This window comes from Rhineura floridana, chromosome 15 (genome assembly GCF_030035675.1).
Source record: "Rhineura floridana isolate rRhiFlo1 chromosome 15, rRhiFlo1.hap2, whole genome shotgun sequence".
NCBI lineage: Eukaryota > Metazoa > Chordata > Lepidosauria > Squamata > Rhineuridae > Rhineura > Rhineura floridana.
Genome location: NC_084494.1, coordinates 17,121,352 through 17,148,399, shown reverse-complemented (window position 1 = coordinate 17,148,399; position 27,048 = coordinate 17,121,352). Strand labels below are relative to the sequence as shown.

The 27,048-nt window shown below is 45.2% G+C and overlaps 1 protein-coding gene across 2 annotated transcripts in view; it reads right to left on the bottom strand.

Moving 5' to 3' along the window:
* The window catches only part of SYTL1 (synaptotagmin like 1), a 48,505-nt gene extending 28,925 nt beyond the window's left edge, over nucleotides 1-19,580 (bottom strand). For both annotated transcript variants that reach the window (XM_061597660.1, XM_061597661.1), the window contains exon 1: nucleotides 19,293-19,580. The gene's annotated coding sequence lies outside the window, so the exon portion shown is untranslated. The remainder of the gene's footprint in view (nucleotides 1-19,292) is intronic.
* Between the last annotated feature and the right edge of the window lie 7,468 nt (nucleotides 19,581-27,048).

Genomic DNA, 27,048 nt, shown 5'->3' with positions numbered 1-27,048 from the left:
GCTGCTTCTGAACTGAATGCTGCCCCAATAATCCTGTCGTGTTTCAGTCCCTTTCAGCCGAGTGCCTTGCTGTCCTGGTGCTAATTGTCATGTATGTCCTTTATATATGCGCTCCCTCCTCCTCAAATTTTGGACTCAAAGGGTTGTCTTCAACCAAGTCCTACTCAGGGTAGACCCATTGAAATTAATGAGCCTAAGTTAGTCATGTCTATTACGAAGTTAATAGACATGACTAACAGATTCATTCATTTCAATTGGTCTAATCTGAGTAGGACTACCACTGACGCCAGTGAGAGTTTTTCCATCTTCTCGCCCCAAATACTGAATCATGCATTGCAGCATCTATGAACCAGTACACACACCATGTACATACAACATGTTTAATGCAGTGCACTTAAAAAAAAATGTGTGTGTGTGTGTATGTATGTATGTTTTGTTTCAGAAAGTTTGAATTAGGTAAATTTGCCTTTAAATGTGAACTGAAACAAATCTCTGCGCCCTTGGAAGAATTTCTGCTGGGGGGGGGGGCAGAAATTTGTTTCGGTTCACATTTAAAGGCAAACTTACCTAATTCAAACTTTCTGAAACAAAACATGAAGTGAAACATAACCATCTTTTGAAATTCGCACTTCTGCAAATTTTGCAATGTGTTTCCTCAGCTAAGTAATGTGTACTAAGTAATGTGTACAAAGATGCATATACTAAGGTTAAGTCAGTGCTTTTTTGGGGTAAAAAGTGAGGAGCCGGTACTCGTATCTTGATAAAAGTGCATGGATGATAGCCCCCCCAAAAAAGAAAAGAAAGAGGTGGTGGTACTCCATACCAGTGAATACCATCACGAAAAAAGCACTGGGTAAAGTATGCATATGAATGCCTATATTACTGAAAACATACAAAACAGCATTATATTAAGGAAAATTGCTTTGTAATAATGTGTACATAAAGAGAAATTTGCACTAAAATGCTAATGAATGTTCATGAGGATTTCTTAAAAAATGACCAACTGATGTGGAAACATAGAGAATCCTATATGCACACTTTCCCCCTGTATATGCATTTTTATAGAAATTACTGGGGTGGAGAACTGCATTGCAAATTCAGAGAAGACTGACTTTCAAAAGACAGCTGTGTTTTGGCTCTCAGTGTGAATTTAGTAGATTCACCTTCACAGGCCCTCCCTTAGCCTGTGCGGGGCCCGGGGCAAAAGCATAGTTGCCCCCCCCCATTCTCTCTTTCAAACCTCCCGCCCAGAATAAGCCAGCAAGCACCCTCTATAAACGCGCTGCACAGCTGATGAGCGGGCGGCAGGCAGCACAAGGAAGCCACTCAGGCAGGGGATTCAAACCTCCCGCCTAAAAGACTCACGCACACCCGCTTCACAGCTAATGAGCGGAGAGGGGAAAAACCGCTCAGGCACGCAGCTGAAGAGTGAGAGATTCCCCAAGAGTGGGAAGCGGCTGGCGAGACTGCATGGCTTAAAAGAAAAAAACCCGCCACAGCCCAGCTTCTCATCGCCAAGCGCGGGGGCCCCCAAAGCGCGGGGCCCGGGGCAACTGCCCCCCTTCCCGGTGTCTAGGGGCGGCGCTGCACCTTCAAAGCAAATTGTATCTAATTTCTCCCCCATCACCACTTAAAACCAAATCCTGTGGAGCTCAATGAGGAGCTAAGGGTGGCAGCCTGTGCCTTGTCAGCACCCTTTCATAGCTCTGATATTCACAACTTTCAGATACAAAGTCTCACAAACCATTAACAGTCACATGCTATCAGTTAATGAATGACGTCATTGCACACCAGCTATCAAATGGACTAATCTATCAATTTTGTTTCTCTCTGTTTTTCATTTTTTTCCGTTTTTAGTTTGGTTCACCCGATTCCTGCATATATTTGTGGATTTTTTTTAAAAAAAAAGTCTGCATGGAAATTAGGTATTTCCATATGCATTTCTTCTAATATACACATTTTGGTACATATTTTTTGCCACTGTGTGCATTTTTGCAATGAATTTTCCTCAAACAGAATGCATTTTTGTACATTATTTTCACCAATATACACATTTTTGAGTGCACTTTTCATAAATGTGCACATTTTTGTAGGCATTCTTTAAGTTAGAGAACTGTCTTGCAAAATTAAGACAGAAGTGCAAACTCTGAAGAAGAGTCTTTTGAGTAAGTGCAAACTTGGTAGGCTCATGGAACAAATTTCTCACTCATCCCTGCTATGTAATAACATTCTGTATCCAATATCGAAATAAAAAACAATTGTATATCAAACGCAGATGCAGGGCTGGCGCCATGTATGACTGGGCCCTTGGGCATCTGGGCCTGCAGCGCTAGAGCACAAACCCATACAGAACTAACTTTGCTGGGGCAGAGCTAACTCTGCTGCAGACAGTGGAGAGGGAGCTCCCAGCCCCCCTAATACACTCAGCATGGGCTTCAATAAGCATGCCCGCACACCCCACCAACCTCTTGTGTTGTGTGAATGATGTGCACGCATGGTGCGCATGACTGCCATCACCCAAGATGGGGGGGGCTTCCCTAAGGAGCTGATGCCCAGGCATGTGCGCACAGAGCACATGGCATTCACACTGATGAGAGAGGTAGGTGGGCCGTGCAGATGGACTTATTGAAGCCAGCGCTGTCTATGATGGTGGGGTCTGGGAGATCCCTCTCCGCAATCTGGGGCAGGGTCGGGTTGCAGGACCTGATGTTGCCACGGATCGTGGAACGAGAGCGCCACCCTCCCACCCTAAGAAGGGGCCCTTCGGAGACACCTGTGGGCTGCAAGGGCCCTCTGGCGCTGGCCCTGTGCAGATATCAAGCACTCAGTGGTTATTTCAAACATATTCTAGCATTCAAACAGCAAAGCCATTGGCAAATATTCAGCACCCAAACGTGCAGAGGAGACATTTAAGCTGCAGTCCAGACCTATTACAGGATGTTTGCACCTTCACACTTTTTTTTGAACAACACCTTCTACTCCACTACCCCCTCCCCGGCCGCCAAAATGGAGGGCTACGCAGGAAACCCAGTTTGACAGATCAAAGGATGCGATGGGGCTTGTGCAGTTATCTACAGCAGATTAAGTGAACACACAGATTAGGTGAACACACAAGTCTTAAGAAGAGCCCTGCCGCTGGATCAGACAAAAGGCCTATCTAGTCCAGCATCCTGTTCCTATAGTGGCCAACCACATGTTTTGGGAAGCCCACAAGTTGATTATATGAGGCGATAGCCATGGTTCCCCATTCAGACACATGCTGCTATTGATCCTGAAGGTAGCATGCAGGCATCATGATTAGTAGCCACAAATAGTATTATCATTATCCAATGCCTGCAAGTTAACTGTGGTGAGCTTCTGGGGAATGTCCTCTGGGGATAGCTACTCCCCCTGCCACCAGTTTTGTAGCATACCATTTTATTTCTGCGTTGGTCGTTATTCTCCTTCCTGCTTCGTTTTACGCTGTTAAATTAGGTAAGCTTGTTTATATTGTTTTATATAATATTGTATGGATTTATTTTCTGTATTTATTGACATGATTATTTTTAATTGTTCTGAAATATGTTTTGTGGATTGTTATATTTATTATTGTTCATTTAGTGTGTTGTGAGCCACTTTGGGCACAACTGAGGAAAAGTGACATACAAATAAACCAAGGATGACGACAATGACAATTGTTTTTATTACTTATTTGATTTTTATCCTATCCTTTCTCCCAAAGGAGTCCAAAGTGGGCATCCATCATTCATGATAAAACATTATTAAAACACTACAGAAGTAGTGATATACGTTTCAAAAAGCATACTAATCTTTAAGCATACTATAAGTACTAAATGCCTGGGCGAACAGTCCCCACCACAGATTTCATCTGAAGGATGGCAACATGGGGTACAATTACTTTTCACCAGGGAGGGAGTTTCATAATCAGGGGGCCACCCCAGAGAAAGCCCTGCAGCAGGCAACTGCCCCTTGCCCTCCACAAATTTATCTAACGCCCTTTCTAAAGCTGTCCACATTGATGGCCATCACCACGTCTCGCGGCAGCAAATTCCATATACTTTAACCATAGGCTTGTTCACACATTACACTGAACACAGGTACCAGCTGTTTCTACACAGGTACAAGTGTTTGCGTAAAAGAGAACACACCCACTGATTGGTACAGCTGAACTTTTGTGTACACAGACTGTACACTCATTGAACATTACCTGCAAATCACTGTAGGAATGTCCAGCTCAATTGTTTGTTTACACAGATTGTATACTCGTTGAATGTAAGATGTTAACATTCCTGTGTACCGGGTGAAGAAATTCTTCCTTTTATCTGTCCTGGATCTCCTACCACTCACCTTCATTGGATGACCCCTTGCTGGAGTATTATGAGAGTAGGTTTACTATTATGGTCACATTCAATTCCTTTCCTCGTTTGAGGTGGAATACAAGAAAATACGAAGCTGCCTTACACTGCGTCAGACCACCGGTCCACTTCGCTCAGTATTGCCTACACTGACTGGCAGGGGCTCTCCAGGTTTTTCAGACAGGGGACATTCCCAGCACTATGTAGCGATCCAGGGGTTTGAACCCAGGACCTACCCGCAAAGCAGATGCTCTACCACAGAGCTACGGCCTTATGGAAGTGATCCATAAACCTAGAGTAGGGATAAGGAATCTTTTTCAACCCGAGGGCCACATTCCCTTCTGGACACCTTTCCAAGGGCCACATGCCTACAGTGGGTGGGGCCAGAGGCAAAAGTGGGGTGGAGCAATTAATGCAAATTCTATCTCTGTACAATAGGCTAGTTTCTACACACATTCACACACCCCTCTCTACCCTCCATCTGGACCAGCAAGGGGCATTATCAGAGTTCAAGGACACATTCTAGCCAGGCAGAAACTCTTGGGCTGAAGGAGGACAAGTGAGGAGTGTGGCCTGGGGAAGTTCCAAGGGCCAGATAGAGAGACCTGGAGGGCCACATTCAGCCCTTGGGCCTGAGGTTTTCCACCCCTGATCTATAGAGACAGGAAGTAAATCTTTGCCAGCCTGCTACTACTTGTCATTCGGTCCCAATTTGTGACTGGCACAAGCAGACGCATACACTACCTCTTCATTTTCAGCCCAGCTGCTGCCCAAGGCTGGCATGGTACTCTAGGACGTTCCTCCTTGCAAACACACAACTATATCCTGGAGGATGTTTTTTTCTTTTTACAGCCATCCAAAGTATAGTCAGCCTGGATTGCACAATGGGGAAATCACATCCTGCACAAACACAGCCTCTCCCTTCTCACACACAAGACTCAGCTAACACATGTGAGTCTCCCCTACCTTCCCACAACAATATATCCCATTTCAGCATCAATCTACAAGTTTCTCCTGAAGATGTGAAGGGCAGCAATGACTGAGATGCTGTAGCTGCATCCTACATTGAGCTGGGGGTTGGACTAAATGACCTCAAAGGTCCCTTCCAACTTTATGATTCTATGAGGGATAATGCATGTTCACAATCAAGGCAGTCAGTACCTCACTGGGAAGGGTGCAGAGACTGCATCCATTATGCAGCTTAAGCATGCTTTCAAAAGTGGCATGTCATAGGACAACTATGGCACCATAGTGACTGAAGCATCAGTACAATTATGCAAGGGTTGCCAACATGGTGCCCATGGGCACCACTGTGCCCACCGTACCTCCTATGGTACCACTAAAGATCTCAGTAAATATTCCCTCAAAAATCCAGAATGCACAAGAGACTGTTTGCTCTGCCAGCTCAATTCCTGCTTGCACTGGCTCGGCCTGTCTTACATTGAACAAGCCCACTTAAAATATGCCCATATTTCATTGGACATTCTGAACAGGGGAGAGATGCAAACAGCTTCTCAGCTCAGAACGATGTGGCTGTATTTTCTTTTCTCATCAAAGGCGGTGACTGAGGTGGAGGCATGCCCGCATCATTTTGTGATCCTGCCTACATTTTTAGATTCTCCTTCAGCGGCTGGCTGCGGAGGCTGTCATAGGAACACAGGAAACTGCCTTATATTGAGTCAGACCATTGCTCCATCTAGCCGAGTATTGTCCATACTGATGGCAGGATTTGAAGGAGGGGGCGTTCCAATCCCAGCCCTACCTGGAGATGCTGGGGATTGAACCCAGGACCTTCTGCACACAAAGCAGATGCTCTGCCACTGAGTGCTTGCACTTCAAAATTTATCAGTACAACACTGACTGTCTACTGAGGGAGACAGATGAAGGTAAAAGCTGATATCTGCATGGCGCAGCAAGACTTTTAAAAATGTCGGACCTAGCACGGGGGCAGGGAATTTAGTGCGCTGCTTCATGCAGCAAAATATCTTGGACCAGCCCAGTCCTCATCTTACATGCAAATCACTGTAAGAGTGTCCAGCTCAACAGTTTGTTTACACAGATTGTATACTCGCTGAATGTAAGATGTTAACATTCCTGTGTACTGGGTGAAGAAATTCTTCCTTTTATCTGTCCTGGATCTCCCACCACTCACCTTCATTGGATGACCCCTTCCTGGAGTATTATGAGAGTAGGTTTACTATTATGGTCACACTCAATTCCTTTTCTCATCTTTCCTCTCTTCCGACAGGCTACAAGAAACTCAGGTGCGTGCAATATTGGCCGCTGGACATGCCTTCATCCCAGGGATGATCAATCTGCAATGTTGTTTCATTATAGGTTATATCAGGAGAGAGTGGAATCTTTTTCAGCCCGAGGGCCACATTCCCTTCTGGGCAACCTTCCGAGGGCCAATAGCAGGCAAAAGTGGGTGGAGCAACAAATATGAGTGTCGCCTTTGCACAGTAGGCTAGTTTCCACACACACCTCCCTCCGTCCCCCATCCAGGCAAGCACGAGGCATCATCAGAATTCAAGGACAAACACATTCCAGCCAGGGCAAAACAGCGGGGTGAAGAGGGGCCAGTGACGGGTGTGAACAGGGGAGAGTTCCAAGGGCCAGACAGAGAAGCCTAGGGGGTTGCATTTGGCCCCTGGATCTGAGGTTCCACACCCCTGGGTTACATGTTGTCGTTATATGCCTTCAAGTCAATTACGACTTATGGCAACCCTATGAACCTTTTATATATATATATTCATAGGGTTTTCATGGTAAGAGGTATTCACAGGTGGTTTACCATTGCCTTCCTCTAAGCCTACGGCACCCGGTATTCGCAGGCAGTCTCTCATCCAAGTACTATCCAAGCCTGACACTGCTTAGCTTCCGAGATCAGACGAGGTCGGGCGTGTTCAGGGTAGCATGCCCATCCCTGGGTTATATAAACCAAATTTTTATCTGAGGCTACTTTGCCTTCTTTCCTCCCCCCCCCCCTTGTTGACCCTCTCCATACATTCAGCAAGTTAGTTCCCTCCTGCAACTTGTATTGGGAAAGAGAGGATGCATAATTGGGTAACCAGCTGGAGGAAGGTTGCATAAGAAACAGCCAGAAAGATCATGATTTGCAGGATGAGGCAACAGACTTGCTCGACAGAAAAGAAGCCAGGCTCGGTTGCTTTTTCCATTGCCTAGAACTTCCGCAAAACCTCTTTCAGATGGAGGCGGGGTAGACTAGAGAGCCACAGAGCTAGTGGGTGGGGCCTGTTAGAGGTAGGGCGGAGCCTAGAAGTATAGGGCGAAGGACAACACTTGATGGTTCAAGGAACAAGAACCTGGTTGTGTCTAACTGCTCAGGGGCAGAGCCTGATTAGTAAGGGGTGGAACTTATACTTATTTATTACAGGTTGTAGCCACTGAAATTAGTGAGCATCACTAAGTTAGGTCCATTTATTTAAATGGGTCCACTCTGAGTAAGCCTTCATTAAATATAACCCTACATTTTTCTATTACACTTCCAAAGTGTTCAAGGCAGAATGCAAAGTTGTTTCCCTTCCCTTACTTTATCTTCCCAACAACCCTGTGAGGCAGGGTAGGTTGAGAGAGTGACTGGCTCAAAGTCATTCATCCACTGAGCTTCATGGGTAAACAGGGGTTTGAACCTGGGCCGAGCCCAACACTCTAACCACTACACAACACTAGAAAATGCTCTCAAGCCAAAGAGGAAACAATCTGTTACTGTGCTTCTAGCTACCCTCCTCCACCAAAGATGGAGCTTCTTCCCCTGGAGACCCTGAGAAACAGGTGAAAAATCTTGACACTTCATGCTTGGGAACAGAGATGTGAAGGTATGGGGGGGAAACAGGAAAAAAAATTAAAAAAACACTTTTTTTCTTCATTTTGTTCCAATTTTGCAGAAAAAAATCAAGAGAAAAAACTTTTTTTCTGAATGTTTCCATTTTTCTTCCAGGACTTCACATCTTTACTTGGAAAACCAAGAATGAACTATCGCCATGATCCTTGCCATGTGGAACAGCATGCACTGTCTGCTTCTATTTTCAGCATATGCGGAAGACCTCCCTGTTCACCCAAACAACCCCTGATATTGGCTAGTGTATTTGCTAGGCCACTGTGGTGATTGGAAACTGTATAGTATTTCATAGCGTTGCTTTATGCTGTTCTATTATCCATCATATGATTCTCTCTTTTTGTAAGCACCTTTGACATTCTCAAATATTAAGTGATATAGAAGTGTTTTAAAGTACAATAACAATGATGATGATAGTAACAGTGACAACTTGACACAAGCATCGTCTTGACCTGCATCTAGACTGGGCCAAGAGACAGAGTGACATCACTACTGCTGCCATCCTAAAATTATTAGGATAAAAAACTAGAACTATATTGGGAGAGATCCTTGAGGTCATCCAGTCCAACCCGCTGCTCAGTGCAGCAATTTTGCAAACACAGCATCCCTGACAGGTGGCTGTACAGCCTCCACTTAAATATCTCCACCAAAGAAGAGAGCACACCATCCCGTAAGACAGTACGTTCCACTGTTCAACAGGTTTTACCAGTAGGAAGCTTCTCCTAATTTTTTTAAATTTTCATTAAATAATACTCCTTCGCACATAGCTTTGGGAGGGGAACGGGTCCGTAACGGTCTTGCAGTTACACATGTTAATGTTTTGGAGTTTGCTTTTGTGTTCTTGGTGCCATTGTTTTGCTTTAATAAAGCCTATGTCTAAGTCTCCTATGTTTACCAGCGTGGCTACCCTCACCTGGACAAGCTCCAATCTGTCAAGGAAGTGAGAGTGACAGTGCTTGAAAATTCTTGAGGTGGATGAAAGAGGCCTCAACCTCTGCCCTTTTAAACAGAAACCACTGAGAACCAATTCAGAAGCAAAGTTGGCCACTTCTCTTCCACCTCCTTCTTGTGCAAACAAGGCTGCTTACAGAGCCAAAAGAGAAGACTGAGGGGAGGTATGATAGCACTGGTCAAGTACTTGAAAGGCTGTCACACAGAGGAAGACCGGGATCTCTTCTGGATCATCCCAGAGAGCAGGACATAGAATAATGGGCTCAAGTGACAAGAAGCCAGATTTCGGCTTAACATAAGAAAAAACGTCCTAATGGTTAGAGCGCTACAAGAATGGAAGCAATGACCTAGATAGCAGGGCTGTGGAGTTGGTATGTCAAACCTCCGACTCTGACTCCTCTATTTTTCTACTGTCCGACTCCAACTCCGACTCCTTCATAAATGGCAAATGTATATTAATGTATTAATATTAATAAATTAATATTAATATTAAAATATTAATTTTATTTTGAAGTCGGAGTCAGTACATTTCTACCAACTCCGACTCCACCCAAAATTGCTTCCGACTCCGACTCCACCCAAAATTGCTTCCGACTCCGACTCCACCCAAAATTGCTTCCGACTCCGACTCCACCCAAAATTGCTTCCGACTCCGACTCCACAACTCTGACTCCGACTCCACAGACCTGCTAGGGAGGAGGTGGGCTCTCCAACACTGGAGGCGTTCAAGAGGCAGCTGGACAGTCACCTGTCGAGTAAGTTGGATTCCTGTATTGTGCAGGGGGGTTGGACTTGATAGCATTATATGTCCCTTCCAACTACTGTTCTATGGTTCTACAACACACCAGCCTATATACTATAAATTTAAAGAACATTTTCCAGTCCCCCCCCAAAGAATCCTGGGAACTGTAGTTTGTTAAGATTGCTGGGGATTTTAGCTCTGTGTGGCATAAACTACAGTTCCCTGGATTCTTGGGGATAGGTGCACACGTGCTTTATATGTATGGCATATTTCCATATTTCTGTATTTCTCCCCAGCAAATACCAAATTGGCAATACTTCTGGGCAGAAGAAAAGCATACAAACAGTCATGCAGAATAAAGTCATTTGCAATCGTGTACATGTCTTACTTTGCATAATTGTAAATTGTGGAAGAGGATGTGCCTCACCCCTAAGAAAAGCAGGCAGGCACGAAATCACATCTCCCCGCCTCCCTGCATCATGTTTTAAGGATGCCTGGAGGAGTGCACTGCCAAAGAACAAGGCACTGTGCCAATGCCAAACGCCAGCATGAAGGCACAGAGAGCTCTGGAAAGAACAGGGCTATGCTCCAGCCCTGAAATCCAGTCCGGGATTTGCCCAGCACTCTCCCAGAAATGCAGCATTCAGCTCTGTCTGACCCAGTGCCAGCCTCCTTTCCACCCTGAGGCACTCATTCATCTGGGACTTTTGTTGTTACATGCCTTCAAGTCGATTATGACTTATGGACGACCCTATAAATCAGCGACCTCCAATAGCATCTGTTACAAACCACCCTGTTCGGATCTTGTAACGGGGAGAAGGAATTTCCCCATCCTACTCCCGGACTCTCTGTGGAACCAAATGTCCCACAGGCAGCTTGAAGGCTCTTAAGGTGTTTTGCAGGCTCCATCCTGAACCACCTGGCAAAGGAGTCCAGCCCTTCACTCCTTTAACCTCCCCCTTCCCTTCAGCAGATCTCAACTTGTCCTCCCCACTCCATCCGGATCACTGCTGCATGCATGCATCTCTCTGCACTAATGTTTTATTCAACCAACACCTACACCAACCATTCCATCAGGCTGCAGCAGAGAACAGAAGGAACGCAGGGCCACTCCGCTGGCACAGCTGAGAGACCAGCAACTTTGGGTGCCTCCTCTCCCTAACTGTTCCACCCCAGCTGTTTCATTAGAACAACTTTCAGCTCAGAACGTGAAACTTGAGTTTGTTTCTTTCCTCCTCCCTGCCTATTCCATTATCCTTTTGTGACATGTCTTTTTAGATTGCAAACCTGAGGGCAGGGGTTGTTATTGATTGGTTGGTTGGTATATATATTATGACATCATAATGCATGCATTTTGCTCATTAAAAGATATTTGTTTAAAACTGCAGGTGGACAGACCTCAAGGCTTTTACACCTTAATCCTTGCCCAGCTGATGAAAGCAATGAAGCCCAAGGTTCTGTGGGCCTTGGACACGCAGGGTGGCCACTTTGATACACCTTTGCATCTGCTGGCTGGCCTGCAAGCTCGCTTCTCACCTTGCCACAATGCTGCCACCACAGCCACTAGAGATCTCCAGTGGCGAGGCTGAAAGCACCCAGCTAGTCAATAGTGGGGAGAAGCAACTGAGAGCACCTCCAGACTGGTAGCATTTTGAGGGACAGATTTCAGTGCGTCCTGGAACTTTAGGTCTGCACCTTTAAAGTGGATTAAAAAGCTCTGTAGCTAGGGATGGATGAATCTGCCATTGTTGGCTTCTCTCCATTTCTCATTTTTCTAATCCTAAATCCAATTCTCCACATTTCTTCCACAATTTGCCATTTTTTAAAAGAAATCCTCTAGAAAATTTGTCAGCATTCTAGTGTGCATTGCTCCTAACATATTTGTATGCCATATTGATTAATATATTATTTATTATTATTTATTTTATTTATGTATCTATTGCATTTGTATACCGCCCCATAGCAGAAGCTCTCTGGGCGGTTTGCAACAATTAAAAACATTAAAAACAAATATACAAATTTAAAAACACATTTTTAAAAAGTAATTTAAAAACGCGTGCTAAAATGCCTGGGAGAAGAGGAAAGTCTTGACCTGGCGCCGAAAAGATAACAGTGTTGGCGCCAGGCACGCCTCATATATAGAGTTGTGCAAGCACCTTTCCCTAATATAATGCATTTTGTCTGTTATTTTAATGAATGTACGCATTTATATGCAAACCTCCTCCTAATATTTGTATTTTTTTACACCTTGTTTGGAGAACTGCACTGCAAAGTTCAGAGAAACAGCTTTGAAAAAGTAATTGCATTTCAGTTTATGTATTGGTTCGAAATGTGTGAATTAGGTAGTTCCTTATTAAAATGTGAACAAAAATAAATGTCTTCCTTGTCCTATGTGCAGCCCTCATGCAACAAATCTACTTTTTTTAAAATTGTATTTTTACAGTTTGGAAAGTGATGGGAATGTATTGAAAAGTGTGGCATAAATGATTGACTACCAGGATCAAGCAAATGAGGATGAATGCTCATTGTCATATAGCTGCCCTAACAAACCAGAAGAAATGCTCAATAAAGACCAAATGTCAGCTGACCTCCATGCAATTTTTATGCAAGAAGATCAAGATGAAGGCTTAATAGACAGGCCATCAGGAGGGGCCCTGAGGTTGGGAAACTGGTGTCAGCAGGCAGCAGAGAAAATGCTGCAGCTGCAAAACTAGCCTACTTTCCCAGGCAAATGTAGGGCTGTTGTTTTGTACTTGGAAACACACCTGTTACTTGCACCTGTGCTTCCCCAGTCACCCCTGTTGCACATCGCCCACCCCCTTCCTCTTAACACCCATCCATTGCATTAATTTACTTTGCAATCTGTTATCCTGCACTGGCTTCTCAAGCAATTGGGTTAGGAAACAGACCGTTTTGAATGTATGTATTACTATATATATATCCCACCTTTCCTCCCACAGAGCTCATGGTGGCATACACTTTCTCCCCTCCCCATTTTATCCTCACAACAATCTTGTAGGGTAGGTCAGGCAGAGAGAGACGGTAAACGGCCCAAGGTCACCCAGTGTGCTTCATGGCCCAGTGGGGATTCAAACCCTGGCCTTCCAGCTCCTAGACCAGCCTTTCCCAACCAGTGTGCCTCCAGATGTTGTTGAACCACAACTCCCATCAGCCTCAGCCAGCATTGCCAATGGTCAGGAAAAATGGGAGTTGTGGTCCAACAACATCTGGAGGCACACTGGTTGGGAAAGGCTGTCCTAGACCAACACTCTAACCCCAACACCACAACAACTCAAAAGAGTTTCCTTTTGCAAAAACTCAAGAGCCTTTAATAGGCTGTACACATTCCAGTCCTGTGCATGTCCCACTGAGCTCAATAGGGCTTATGCCCAGATAAGTGGTTAGAGCAGCCTTTCCCAACCAGTGTGCCTCCAAATGTTGTTGGACCACAACTCCCATCAGCCTCAGCCAGCATTGCCAATGGTCAGGAAAGATGGGAGTTGTGGTCCAACAGCATCTGGAGGCACACTGGTTGGGAAAGGCTGAGAGACAAAAGTCAACTTCAAATCTCACCCTGGATATGGTTGTACATATTGCTGCAACTCAAACATGTTTCTTTTCTTTTTCTTATATTTGCAAAACATTAAAAAAAGCAACTCAAACACATTAAAGCAACACTTCATATCTAAATAGGCACTTACGCAGGAGATTAAAGGCAACATTTTTCTGCTTAGGCAGCCAAGAAAGAACTAACTTAGCCACAGCCTGGAACTTGTCAAGCTATTTGCAAAAAGGTGTTGCACCAGAAAGACACAATTGTTCTACATACTATGGTATATTTACCAGTTCAAAAGGAACTCAAAAGCAGCATTACATGAATCGCTACGATAAGCACGAGATGGTGCTTCAGCATTCATGCCCTTGCATTTACATGAGTGTGCAAGATGTGCCTGCCCCCCATGCAGAGATTTAACTTCTAACATCTCTGGGGAGGAAGCTGAAATCCCCCAAACAAGTACTTCATAAGGAAGGGCTGCCGCTCAGGGCTAGAGTACATGCTTTGCATGCAAAGGTTCCCAGGTTCAATCCCTGGCATAGGTAGGTTGGGCTGGGGAAGGCTGAAATGCTGGAAAGCCGCTGCCACTCAACACAGAAGTTATCTCTTGAGCTGGATGGACCAGCGGTCTGACTTGGTTTCAGGCAACTTTCAACATCAACATCTTGCAGGCATTTTATGGGGGAAAGCTGCAGCTCATCCGCACAACACATGCTTTGCAGGCAAAATATCCAATCTTCAGCATCCCCGAGTAGAACTGGGAAAGACTCCTTGCCTGACCCTGGAAAGATGCTGCCAGTCAGCATAATCCAGGGCTAGCCAACATGGTGCCCTTCAGATGTTTGCTGGATTGCAACTTCCATCATCCCTGACCACTGGCTCCGCTGGCTGAGGCTCATGGGAGTTGTAATCCAACAACATCTGGAGGGGGCCATGGAGGTTAACCCTGGGGTGAAAGCAACACTGAGCTAGATGGACTGAGGGTCCGACTTGGCATCAGACATCTGCCTGCGTCCCTGTTGGGGAAAGGCCGTAGCTCAGCAATAGAGCATCTGCTCTGCAGGCAACAGGTCTGAGGTTCAGTCCCCAGCACCCACAAGCAGAGCCAGGAACGGAGAGCCACTGCCAATCAGTGCAGGCAATAAACTAACCCAGTAGCCTGACTTGGCATAAGTCTGCTTCCTATCTATCTTCCTCATTCTAGTGCACAGTAGGAACATTGTTGAGAGGCATTTCTGCACTCCCCCCAAGGCAAAAGAAAAAAAGGGACGGTGATTTTCTTGAGAGCAATACCAGAAACTAAAAACTGGTGGATTGTGCACTCCTCCCTCCTTCCCAGATAGTGACACCACCCTCACCACTCCTGCTTTGTGTACTGGCTGGCTCTCTCCGCTTTGTGTGCATGTCTGAGCGTGCGCACAAGGCCAAACACGGCAGAGCTTGTCAGAGATTTTTGTTGTCGCTGATGTGCAGTGGGGCCCTTCCCAGCTCCATAGGTGCTGGCCAGCAGCGCAGTGGCAAATTCAGAAGTGCAGGATCCCTTCATGTTAGTCATAGCCAAGCTCCCACCCGACTTTTTTTTGCTGCAGGGTTGAAAATGAGATCCTCACTAATGCCTAGGAACCAGTAAGCATGAAAAAGGAGAGTGTTAGCTACTGAGAAGAGTCTTCTCAGTTGACTCACCTCCTTTCACTCTGGTTGGCTCTAATCAGCAGGAAAGGACAGAGAGCATGTTAGAAGACGGTGGCTAATGCACTCCCCTTTCATCCTAATTGGCTCGTAGGAGGCTGAACACATAGGGACCCTACTGGGACCCTGCTTCCAAAAACGTAAAGGATCTAAGACACACACACACACAGCTACACTCCTGGCGTTGGCTGCTGCTTGTCCATGCTGGCCACTGTGTAGAGTTGTGGCACGAGATAGTTAAGATTAATGCTCCAAACTCAGTGAATGAAGTATAATAAGTCATTACTGTCCGGGGGGGGGATGACTCCCGGGTACATCCATGCTTTTAGATTTATAAAGCATCTGAGCAAGCCTTAAGAGTTGCAGTCCAAATGTTGCAATTCAGTTAAGTGTTCACCCCAAACAATCAGCAAACATTAGCCCCAACAATCAGGGTCCCATGAACATGCCTTGACTAGCACCATAAGGAAAGTGAATGAAGCAAACTCAAGGACCCGTGTTTTACTTAAGTACCTGTCCTGTTTACCCATAATTAGGTTATTTACAGACACAAACAAGCACGCCTCATCCTCAAACAAGGAACCAGCATAATGACTGAGGTCTCACCACAGTCCCAAAGATGTTCAGGTTGTGGTTCTCTTTCTGTCTCCACTGGAAACACAGAAAGGTGCCTCAGCCACAGCCGTGGGTGCACTATAGAAAGTACACAGTACTTAAGAGCACAGCAGAAACAAAAACAACCAGACAGAAAAGGAGATGAAACATTTGTAAATACCTCTGTGACACACTGAAAGCACTTACAGACTCCACCTGTTGGACACACAGGCACACCTTAGACAAACAGAAAACACCCTCAGCCATGTATGTTTACATACACATAGCACACAACTGAACTCAGGCTATTAAACTCAAGGGTTGCCAATGTTAATTGGATTCATCCATAGGTTAATCAACTTAAAACTTTAGTTGATTAATGGGTAGGGGCCAATTTTTAATTGGAGGGATTGCAAGTTAAGGATTAATCAGTAGATTAATCAAGTTAAATTTTTAGTTGATTAATGAGCAGAGGTAAATTTTAACTGGAGGTGCTGCAAGTTATGGGTGCCTCTATTTACTTTTTGAGGCTATCAAAACAGGAAATGAAACAAGGAAATATTAAAAGGAGAGCATTGCTTCCAAAAACGAGCAGTAGCTGTCATTCTGTCAAGTTGCAAGTGAGCACACGTCCCTCCAAATTTCAGCTAACCAGCAGAGGAGGGACCCAGTCCTACTAGGCTCCAGTGTTTTTCCCTTCGTCTGTCTACTTCTTTAGACTCTGAAATGTAACCATCTCTGGGGTAGGATGCTAAGCTGCCATTTTTAACAGCTCACGGAAGCTGGCAAAGCAGGTGCATAATTTGTAAGTAAATAAATGCTTCTATCTACCTCAACAAGCTGCTGTAGGCAGCAGAAGGTAAGCTTCTCTTTGGGAAAGGGTTACAGTAGTTCTGCTACCCCATTAAGGTACTTAGATAGAGAAGGGGCAGCTTCATATTCTGCTGCCAGAGTGCTAACCCAATGTTTAGAGAGGAATAGAATTACTGTACCTTTAATAGTTTTGTGCAAAATAGAGAGCTAATATTTATATACTAGGGGCTTTGCCCCTGCTTGCTTCGCTTGCCAACCCCACTGACAGTTGCTAGTGCATCCCCCCACGGGTTGCCAGCTCTCCCTGTCCCCCCCCCCACAGTTCACCAGTGCTCCACCTTCCTCCCTCATGGGTTGCCAGTGCTCCCCCCTCCCTCCCCCAAAGGTCCCCTCCCTCCCCACTCCCCCATGGGTCTCCTTCCCCACTTCCTCCACAAGTCCCCCTCCCTCCCCCACACACCCCAACCCACCGACCCACCGAGGGCTAGGGCCAGCCACAGCCAGGCGCCTTGCTTGCCTTCACTGCTGCCCAATTCGCTCACTCACCTGCTCACGGCGGGCACCTCCATCACCACCGGGCAACTTGTGTGCCACCGCCACCAGCACCAGGCCACTCACCCGCCGCCACTGCTGTGTGCCTCGAGCAAGTGGTGGCACCATCACCACTGCCACCCCACCTTGCAGTGTCCCACTACGCATGAACCCTTCTGCGCAGGCATGTAGTGTGATGCTTAGAAAAATATTATATAGTATATGTGTGTGTGTGTATGTATATATATATATATATACACACACACACACACACACTTCCAAACCCAGCTCAAGTAAATCCTACAAAACCAGAAAAGAAACACACGTGCCAAAGGTAGGGAAAAAGAAAGAAAAAAGTGGATTTTGAACTGTTCTCACCCTTTCAGCATTAAGAGGCACCCACCCAAAACACCCCTTTCTGTAGTGGCACTGAGCTGCTTGCTTTACATCTGGCTAGTCTGGAGCAGTCCCAAACGTGAGCTCAGCTTTTACTAGCTCTGTGACAGGCAGAAATTCCACAGGAGCAACTTGTTCCAGAAGGGCAATGATGAGCAAGACCCCCCCCCATGTTTGATTCCTTCCTAGGGATGGGTAGATCTGTCACTTATGGTTTCTCATCTGACCAGCCTTAACTTCAGTTCACCAGATTCCTCCATCCATTTGCAATGTTTCTATTAAAATTCTGAGTGAAAATCCGTATGTATTCCCATGCCTATCTCTCTTCATATCAGCATTTTTGTACACAGGTTTGCCTAACAAGCATTTTTGCAAGCCACTGTTCCCTGATGCAGAGCACAGTCAGACATGATTTTCACTAATCCATGCACTGTTGTGCACACTTTTGAGTTGGAGAACTGCATTACAAAATTCAGAATAAGGATGAATGTCAAAGGACAGCTGTGATTCCGGTTCACCTATTGATTCCAGAAGTATGAACCAAATGGAAATGCAAACAGAACGATCTTCTCTCTCCCATTCCTATTTCTGTCTGCAGGTGAGCAGTTGGTAAAAGCCCAGGGATCCAGCGAGAAAAGGGGTGGACAGGCTACCGACTGCGAATCTATTGCCCTTGCTACTTTTATTCATGTTATAGCCATGCCACCTCTGGGGCAGTCGGGTAATTTCAGATTCTAGACTTAATGGTCTCATGGGTGGGGGTGTGGGGAGCATTAGAATGTCATGTGCATTACTTCAAAATGGTTACATAGAAAGTTGCCTTATCCCAAGTCAGACCATTGGTCCAGTTAGCTCAGTACTGTCTCCACTGACTGGCAGCAACTCTCCAAGGCTTCAGGTAGGAAGCGTCTCCCAACCCTGCCTGGAGATGCTGGGCATTGAACCTGGGACCTTCTGCATGCAAGGCAGATGCTCTACCACGGAGCTACAGCCTACAGCCTGTCCACCAGCTTCGAAATGTAGCACGCCAGCCCTGCCGGGGGCCTTCCCTGCTCCTTCTGCTTGAGTGGGGCGCTGCACGTCTGACTCTCAGTGCTACCCTGACAGTACCCCCGGCTCTGGGGAGAGGTGCTATGGGGCCCCTTGGGAGACCCCACTCAGTGGGTATGCAAACCAATCATTATTTTGCATTCCCACTGACACTTTCAGCCGTTCCATGTAAAGGGGGTGGCTCTGATGTGGGGCTCCAGCCTCTGGAAGCCTGCCCTGCTGTGTAAGGAGGCCAGCTGCTGACCTCCAGCGGAGGCAGTGAAGTCAGATTAGGAGAAAAACACAGGGGTGCCATCAGGAAAGGACTTCAGGGGCAGGCATCCAGAGCCCTGCCACAACAAAAGGAGCAAGAGGGGGCCCTAAGGCAGCAAGGTAGCTCGCCACATTTTGAAGTTAACTCCAAAGTCCAGAGGGCCCTCCTGCCCCCTTAAGACTATTAAATCCAGGGCATAAAATGACTTGATTGCAGCCGGGCACAGCGCACAGCTCTCAGGTAACCAGCTCGTGTAAACTGCCATCACCCCACAGCCATCCACCTTTCTTCCCAAGGCACTCCCCAAACAGGTATGCCCGGGCTGAACAGGATCTGGCAGACCGGAGCCAGGCAGAAACTCAAGAGGCAAGCCAACTCCACCGTGTATTCTCTCGCCTCCCGCTCCAGCTTTCCCATATGCTGCAGCAGAGGTTGGACTTTTGAGCCTCGTGCCCAAACCCTGCGCCAAGAAACAGCCAAGTCGCAACAGCGCGTCGTGTTACCTGTCCAGGTGGGGTCCCTGCCCTGTAAGGCTGAGCCAGGCAGGGGAGAGTGGGGTGTGCGCGCGATCGAAGGTCACAGTGGCAGCACAAGATTCTCAAGGCTTCCTCAACTCTTTCTCCAGCGAAGCAGAAGTTTGTTCTTTTGAGTCACACCCCCCTCCTGCTGCTCTTCTTCTTCCTCCTCCTCCTCCCTCCGCCTGCGACAGTATTTGCTTTCTCAAAGCAGCTCAGAGCAGCCTTAGCAGGAGATCTAAGGCTGACTCTACCGCAGGGTGGAGGAAGCACCTACCCACACGGCTGGTGGGAAACCAGGGCCTGGAGCGAGAGCTGCTGCTTCTGGGCCGGAGTGGACTTTGGAAGGATCTAGCCGCCAGACTGAGAGAGCCTGCTGAGGGAAGTCAATTGCAAAAAGCGGCTTGGGATCCGGGATAGAAAGATCTGGCCATTTTGGTTCTCTCCGTTTCTCATCTTTCCAGTCTTAAATTGAGTGCTCCACATTTCTGCAGCAATTTGCAATTTAAAAAAACTCATGAAAATTCTCCAGCATTTTTAGTGCAAATTTCTCCTAATATACACATTTTTGTAGGCATTGTTGACTAGGGGTGCACATTTTTACTAGCCACTTCTTATCCTATAATACAAGTTTTCTTGTACAAATGTTATCGATTTCACTTTTTTCTCCTTCCATTACAGATATCTCTTGAAGTACATTCATATACCGAGGGAAACCACAAAGAAATGCAGTCAAAAACAAATGAAAGTAGAACAAGGCACTGGGGGCATATGCTAAAGAGCTGAACGTATACTGTATGTAAGGAATCCAAAATGCTACTTGGGGGGGAAGGAAGTGTCCAATTCAGCCTGGCATCATCTCAAGATGCTAGCATTCTCACAAGTGTGTCCCAGTGGGGTAGTGGCACATTCAGAAGTGCAGGGTCCCTTCATGTTAGTCACAGCTGCCACAACCCCCTTTTTTTTTTGCTGCAGGGTGAGAATGACATCCTTGTTAATGCCTTCTCCCACAATAGACATCCCTAGGAACCAATAAGCATGAAAGGGGAGAGTGTTAGCTACCGAAAAGAGTATTCTCAGTGGCTGACTCACCCTCCTGTCATTCTGATTGGTTCCAATCAGCACGAAAGGACAAAGAAGCATGATAGAAGATTCTTCTCAGTGGCTAACATGCTCCCTTTCATGCTGATTGGCTTGTAGGTTGCTGGAGACACAGGGACCCTTCTGGGACCCTGCTTCCAAAGAAGTAAGGGGTCTAAGACCTCCCCAAGAACCCAGATGTCTACACCCCTGGTGTGTCCAGATTTGCCAGTCGGAAGACGAACGGTATGCAAATATGTCCTGTCACGGGTAATCACTAAATGCAGACCAAACCAGATCAAATGAGTCCGGGTCTCCTTGTCTTTTTCTGAGTTTCAGTTTGTGAGTGATTTTTGCCATTATAGTTACGTTCCCAAGACAATTAAACCAGTGTTCCAAGGAGAGGTCATAAGCAGTTTTCCAATGTGAAGCAATTACCAATTTCACTGCTAGAGCCCTGTAAACAATCAGTTCTTTCTTTTTTTTTCCAATTAATTTTTATTCCAATTTTCAAAACCAAAACAATACAAAAAGAAAACAACACAAATCAATAACTAGTACAATACAAAAAGAAATATATATATATAGATAAAAAAGAAAGAATATTGACTTCCGATTTGTCATAGTTCAGCTATAAATCTATAATATATAACAAACCTATCTCTTAATAGATTATAAAATCACCTTCCTCCAACGGTTATCTTAGTTGGTTTCAAATCTCATTAACATCATATCATTTTAATCTTCCACAAAAAGTCAAAGAGAAGTTTCCAATCCTTGAGATATATGTCAATCAATTTTTTTTTCTAAATAAACATGCCAATTAATCCAACTCATCAAATCTACAAAGTCCAGTAATTTTAAATCGCTCTTCTGTCATTATCCATATTGGGTCCATCTTCCATCTTCCATCTTTATGCACCCAAAAATCTTGCTGTCATAGTCATATAATAAAAGTCTGATAGGAATTTCCTCCATCACAGATATTTTCTTGCCATCAAATCCAAACGTATCACTGAAGTATTGTTGCAAAGCCGCATCTCTGTTCCTCTTTTCCACATGATACACTAGTACATCTCTTGAAGGTTTTTCCATTGACACAAAACAGGGATTAATTCTGTTAACTTTCTCCATTTCAAGTTCCATCAAATCCTTCCAGTCCAAGAATTTTTTTGAACCGATAATATCTTTATCTCCAATCTCTTCAATTCCTTCAGGGACAGCGCTGAATTCCAAAATGTAATATTTGTCTCCAGGATCCATCACAGCCAGGGAATCCAAATCTTTTTTCATGTCCATAATTAAGCCAATCTCCATAGTTTGAACCTTGCCTTTAATTTCTCTTTCATCCTTTTTTTGTTTTCCAGATCTATCTGTATTCTCCTTTCTCATAGAATCCTGAGTTTCTTTCAGCTCCTGTCTCATTTCGTGAAATTCAATTCTCCACGCTTGTCTATTATTTCTCAGTTCTTGTTTTATTGAGTTAATCCCATTCATTATTTTCTGAAACATGTCTAGAGATAAAGTCCCTTCTTGTGCATCCATGATCTTCTTAATTGTCATTCTTAAAGCCAAAGGAACAAAACTCCTTCAATTTTCAATGTCCCAAACAAAGAGCAGCTTATTTCTTTAACCAGTTACAAAGGAGTTAATCTTTCCAACAAACTAACGTCACACGCTAGACAGCCCTTATCTCTTATCTGCCTGGAAGTGTAAGAACGGCTTTAGTTCACAGCGTCGAAATAGCTAGTAGCAGAGAGAATGAGCAGATTCATCAAAAAAAAAGTAGATCAGGAAAAATAGTCCCAGCCATAAATCAAAAAGATTTCTTATCTCTTCCAATCAGAAATCTCTCGTCCGTTGTAATCTTTAAAGTGCTATTTTCCATGTCAGCTTTTTGCAATAAAAAAAAAGATAAGCTATTTATATTTTCTTCCCCCTTAGTTCCGTGAATAAAAAAAGGAAAGTCTTACCTCACCTAGGTTATCTCAATTGCTGTTACTTTGACAAATCTCTTTAGCTGTATAGATAAGAAAATGATGAATGTAGACAGGAGGATGTTTGCCTGTTAATCCGTATAAAAAAAAACGGGTCACTTATCCAGCTGAGCTAGCATAAAAATCCTCGCTCTGTCTGAGCTGCTGGAAGACAGACAATTCTGACGAATTCCAGACTCCAACAATCAAAACAAAGCTATGTGGGAAATCTCACGTTTCTTCTTTAACCGGAAGAAATTATTCCCAGTCAGAAAAGAGCCTTCTGACTGAATTTAAACTGGATAAGTTTCATCCAAGACGGAACTCGTCTCAGAGGCTGCACAGGCGTAGGGATCCTCCTGGGAAGTCCTAAACAATCAGTTCTTTAGAAAGTAATTTAGAATGTTCTTCATCAAAAATATAGAGCAGTAATAATTTTGGAGAAAATTATATTTGTTCTTGTGATATGCATAAAATCTCACTGTAAATTAATAACAAGAAATCTTTCACCTTATCACATTCCCACCATAAAAGAAAATAGGTCCTATAATCCATGTTTGTATGTTATTTTCACCCATCCATTCGTTGTTATGCACACTTGCCCCATCATGTGCATTTTTGTAAACACTGGTTGGCAAACTGCATTGCAAAATTCGAAGGATAGCAATGTTTGGTTCTCATATGGTTTCGGAAAGTGCAAATTTAGTAGATTAAGCTTGAAATGAAAGCTGAATCGCATTTCTCTCAGATCACATTTTAAAGGTTAACTGACCCGATTTGCACCTTCCAAAACAACACATGAACTTGAATTCAGCCATCCTTCAAAACCTGCACTTCTCCAAATGTTTGCAGCGCAGTTCTGCAGCCAAGTAATGTGGACAAAAATGCTCATGAATTTACAGATCAAAATGCATATATTAATGAAAATAAAATACAAAAACTGCATGGGGAAATGTGTCTATTAGGAGAAATTTGTATCAACATGCTCATGAAACTGATGTGGAACTGCATCACAAATTCAGAGAAGTGCAAATTCTGAAGGAGAGCTGCATTTTGATTCTTGTGTTGTTTCAGGAAGTGTGAATTAGGTAGGCTCACTCTAAAATGTGAACCCAACTGAATTTCTCCCCCACCCCTGCTTGAGAATAGACAGAATTGCAGGTCCCACAGGCACTGACCTACTGTTAGAAGATTTTAATATTTCTCAACATTATCACATCTCACCCTTCCTCCAAAGAGCTCAGAGTGGCAGACTCAGGAGTTACCTCACTTTATCCTCACAACCCCCCTGCAATGTAGGTTAATGTCAGAAGTGTGCCTAGTCTGAGGTCACCATGTGAGCTTGGTGCCTGGGCAAGGATTTGAACTGGAGTTTCCAAGTACTCCAACCACTAGCATCAGGGGTTGGCAAACATTTTGAGCCCGTGGACACATCTACAAAACAGGAACTGTCAACAACACTAGACACCCACATTGTAGCCAAGCAGACAGTGCAATGTTAGTCTGCTGGCTAAAATAGAATGCTTCATTAAAACCTTATTTCAGAGACCCTGGGGGCACCAGGAAAGACCAACATAGGTGCATGGGTGCTCATGGCCATTACATTAATAACCTTTGCACTGTACCACAGTTCAGGGGTTCCCAAATTGTGGTCCAGGGGTTTGCAAGCTGAATTCAGATGGTCTGTGGCTTGTCTGTGGATTTGTGGTTGAGGATGGGAGATGTAACTGTATTTTTATTGCTGCTTTTATTTCTTCTGTTACTGACAATTTGAATTATATGGAATTCAAATTGTATTAGAATAACATACAATATAAGAAACAAAAGAAGCAATAAAAATACAGTTTAAAAAATCATACAGTATTCAGCCCTGCATATTACAATTGCTACAGCAGGCAGAAAAATCATTAAGGGGTCTGCCAAAAACCCTCGGCAATTTGCAAATGGTCCATGGGAGGGGGAATTTGGGAGCCACTCCCATATGCAGGAAACAGGCTATTTTCTGCTTAGATTTTGCTGTTTGCTCTGTCCTTCTGCCTCTGAGGCGCTGGGCCTGGCTAGGCCTTTTCCTTGGGCCATCCAGTGCCAACCTCGGTCCTTATAGGGTACCACTAGGCCCTGCTTCCTCATCTCCCAAGAACTACTCTCTCCTTAGCAGTGCAGGTGAAGGCTTCTTTTGCTCAAACCAGCTGTGCATGCAAAGGCGCCAGGATCCCTGCTGATGTTTGCGCTGTGTGCGTGGATTCAAGGCAGCAGGACTGTACATGATGTCAGTGTACATGGTGTCAGGGGGAGGAGACTCAGCACTGTCCCGCCCCCCTCTCTCATGCATTGGGCAAAAATATAAGTAAAGCTTCTGAACAAGGCTGGCATGTGGTTCCCTCCAGATGTTTGTTTATTTATTTCAGGCATTTATATACTGCTCTTCAGGTGGACCTTGCAAAGCGGCTTACATAAGATTCTTACAATAGGTCTTTTTTTTAAGTTATAATAAAATGGAAAAGACCCCTTGTTTGTTTAAGAAGAAGCTGTTATTGCTTCTTCTCCTTTCCCCCCAGGGGCAAGATGACAGTGCTCAGATGCCCCTGTGGTGACAGTTGGGGGATGTAGGGAGAGGCCACGATGACAGGTGGATGGTGACAATTCCTCCTGTTGCTGGACTGCCGCTCCCCTCAGCCCCAGCCAGGATGGTCAATGGTCAGGGATGATGGGAATTATAGTCCAACAATATCTGGAGGGCACCACATTTGCAAGCCCCTGGAATAGGGTTAGAGTCAACAGCAGTCTGGGGTTGTAAAAATGTTAGGGTCCAGTTGTCTCAGCCCTGCCACAATCTTCAAACTTGGGCACTGCTCTCTTTCTCTTATTCTCCTCACAGACCTACAATTCCCAGACTTCTCTGGGAACAGGGAATAACTGTTAAACCACTCTGGGAACTGCAGGTCTGTGAGGTGAATAGAGGCCTCCTGACAGCTCTCAGTTAAGCTATAGTTCCCAGGATTCTTTGGGGGAAGCCATGACTGTTTAAAGTGGAATACTAGTGACCAGAGAGCGGCCAGGTCGGGCCCTGGCCAAGGGCCCCTTCTTAGGGTGGGTGGGTAGCACTCCCTTACGCGATCCATGGCAGCGTCGGATCCCGACCCTGCCACGGATTGTGAGAGGGAGCTCCCAGGCACCCCCCTACTGCCGCACAGTCCCGCAACACCCACCTGCATGCCCTGCCTATCTCCCCCTTGACGTAAATGCTGGTTGCACTGAGGTTGCAAGCCTACCATCAACTAAGATGGTGGCCGAGGTTTCCCTAAGGGGCTGATGCCCCTGCCACTATCTTAGTTGATGACAGGGATGCGCTCGCATAGCACGCACACGTGCCATCAACCAAGATGGTGGCGGAGGCATCAGTCCCTTAGGGAAGCCTCAGCCACCATAATGGTTGATGGCAGGCATACATGCACAGCGTGGGCAGCATTCACCAAGGGAAAGGTAGGTAGGTGGAGCGAGCATGCGTGCATGCAACAGGGCAGGCAGGTGCCCAAGAGCCCCGGCATGCCTGGTCCCAACCCTGCTAGTGACATAAATGTCTGGTGTGAATGTGGACTCTTCTCATTCTCTCTCCCCCCCTTCCCCCTTCTCTTTCATATACAGTTCCCCATTAAGGTTGCCATCCCCCCCCTTGGGGCTCCTGTGCAAAGGCAGACCTATATAGGAAGCAACGTTTTTAAACTAATGATGACAGATGTTACTGCAGCTGTTTCTCTCTGCCATCTGAGGATGCAGTATGCCTCTGAATACCAGTTACTAGGAAACATCCAGGAGAGTGTCCTCTACATCACATGGATGGACAGAAGGTAGATCAGGATCTGCTTGTAGATCTCAGAGTGATTTGAACTAGATCAGGAAGGATTTCAGACTCCCACCTGTTTAGCATTGGTAGCGACAAAATGACACACATCCCTTAAATCATACTGCTAAAATCAATGCTGCTGCTAATCAGGATTTAGATTTTGTATGGAAAGACTGTAAGCTCAGCTCAGTTCTAGTGTTCAACTCACCTTCCTGGGCTCAGGATTCTTTAATTCTAAGTGTGTCTTTTGCACCTAGCTCCAGTTAGTGGATCTGGGGGATCTAGGAAAGAAGACAAAGGAGACCCTGCAAGTTTAAAATCTGCTCACCTTTGCTCTGCGATGCAGCCACTGAATCAGATCAAAGGTTCTTCATGTCTGTTTTTGAACATTTCTAGCCACTAGAGTGCAGCCTTGAACAGTTCTGCGAGGGCTGTGCCTACAGCAAAGAACTGGCGCTAGAAAGTTCAAAGACAGCAGTAGGTCTGTCTCTTCCAAAATTAGATCAATATGAAAGACCGCCACTGTGTTCCACCACCTCCACAAGAGCATCCTTGATCTCCTGGAAAGGGCTTCTGAGCATGCCTGAAGAGCACACAAAAGCTTTAAAACAAGTGTGATGATGCTAAGTTTTCAAAGTATAGCATTTAGGGAAGTGGCTATTGCGGTATTTGTAACAATTAATAACAACTTATCAGTACAATATCCTGCCCAGAAATAAATCCCACTGAGTTCAATGAAACTTCCTCCCAGGGAACTGCAATGCTTGGAATGAATTAATTCCACAATCTCTGAATTACACCTGAAAGTCACTCCTATAATTTCTGGGTGAACTGAATGTCAACT